Source organism: Arachis hypogaea, chromosome 9, assembly GCF_003086295.3.
Source record: "Arachis hypogaea cultivar Tifrunner chromosome 9, arahy.Tifrunner.gnm2.J5K5, whole genome shotgun sequence".
NCBI lineage: Eukaryota > Viridiplantae > Streptophyta > Magnoliopsida > Fabales > Fabaceae > Arachis > Arachis hypogaea.
The window spans coordinates 61706437-61708343 of NC_092044.1; the positions used below are offsets into that span (position 1 = coordinate 61706437).

The window sequence follows — 1907 nt, forward strand, 5'->3', positions numbered from 1 at the left end:
TGGATTCCACCATTTCACCAATTCGAACTAAATAATGAGCTAATGAATCTCCTTCTTTTTTCCATTGAACGTCTCAATCAAATTCCCCATAACACTCATAATTTTCAACTTTACGCAGATCCCATTGTATTCCGGAAGCCCAAAGCATCGGTCCTGATAAACCCCAATTAATTACTTCCTTTCCACTAACAATGCCTATTCCCTCAACCCGTTCTAAAAAAATGGGATTTCGCGTAATAAGTTTTTGATATTCAACAACCCCTATTAAAAAATAATCGCAGAAATCCAAACATTTATCTATCCAACCATGAGGTAGATCGGCCGCGACTCCCCCGATACGGAAAAAATTATGCATCATTCTCATACCTGTCGCAGCTTTGAATAGATCATATATTAATTCTTTTTCTCTAAAAATATAGAAGAAAGGGGTTTGTGCACCAATATCCGCCATAAAAGGTCCCAGCCATAATAGGTGAGAAGCTATACGACTCAATTCCAACATAATTACTCGAATATAGCTGGCTCTTTGGGGTACTTGAATATTTCCCAACTGTTCTGGTCCGTTTACGGTTATTGCTTATGTGAACATCGTAGCTAAATAATCCCAACGTGTTACATAAAGCAGATATTGTATAATTGTTCGATTTTCCGCAATTTTTTCCATCCCTCTGTGTAAATAACCCAATAATAGTTCACAATCAATAACATCCTCACCATCTAGAGTAACAATAAGTCGAAGAACACCATGCATTGATGGGTGGTGAGGTCCCATATTGACTACCATGAGATCTTTTCTTTTAGTTGTCCCATTTATAAGTTTTTCCTCGATTTATTCTTCCATGAATTTCGAAAGAAAAAAAATTAATCAAGATTCAAGACCTAAAAAATCGAATAATTCAAAATGACTCTTCAAATTCAATTAACGAATTATTGGTGATATACTATAGAAATAATAATGATATACTATAGAAAAGTATATGTATCTTATCTGGAAGGTTCTATATCTATAATGTTCGTTATAATACTGAATAGAAATCCAATCCATTATAAATAGAAAAAGAATATATAAGATCTAAACAAAAAAGTATTTTTTCAACCCCTACTTTGTTTGGTTATGCAATCTAACATAAACAATATATATAGATATCGCAATTGGGGAGAGATGGCTGAGTGGACTAAAGCGTCGGATTGCTAATCCGTTGTACGAATTTTTGTACCGAGGGTTCGAATCCCTCTCTTTCCATTTGGATTCTATCCGTTTGTTTTGTTGCAAATTCAAATTTGAGTATTAAATTTGATTCCCACCTTTTTTGTTTCTTCCTAACAGGTATTTCCTATACGGGGTTGGTAAAAAAATTTCATGTGATTCGGTAAAAGCAACAACAGTTCCATTATTGCTAATTTTATTCATCTCAATCTTTACCTCGGTATTATATTGATAATGATCGAGTGACATTGCTTCTTCGGTCCGAACCAAGGAATCCCTTAAATATGATTCAAAAAGGATCTTGTTTTATCATTGATCAGAGATTTCTCTATGAAAAATATGAATCGGAGTTTGAAGAAGGGGAAGGAGTCCTCGACCCGCAACAGATGGAGGAGGATTTATTCAATCACATAGTTTGGGCTCCTAGAATGTGGCGCCCTTGGGGCTTTCTATTTAATTGTATCGAAAGGCCCAATGAATTGGGATTTCCCTATTGGGCCAGGTCATTTCGGGGCAAGCGGATCATTTATGAGGAAGAGGATGAGCTTTAAGAGAATGATTCGGAGTTCTTACAGGGTGGAACCATGCAGTACCAGACACGAGATAGATCTTCCAAAGAACAAGGCTTTTTTCAAAGAAGCCAATTCATTTGTATGGAAGATCAATTTTCATTTCTATAAAATGGGATATGATATATAAA

The 1907-nt window shown here is 35.4% G+C and overlaps 1 non-coding gene across 1 annotated transcript; it reads left to right on the forward strand.

The window, feature by feature from the left end:
- Positions 1-1156: 1156 nt before the first annotated feature.
- TRNAS-GCU (transfer RNA serine (anticodon GCU)) lies at positions 1157-1243 on the forward strand. The gene has a single exon. It is a non-coding gene; the product is annotated as a tRNA-Ser (tRNA).
- Positions 1244-1907: the final 664 nt, after the last annotated feature.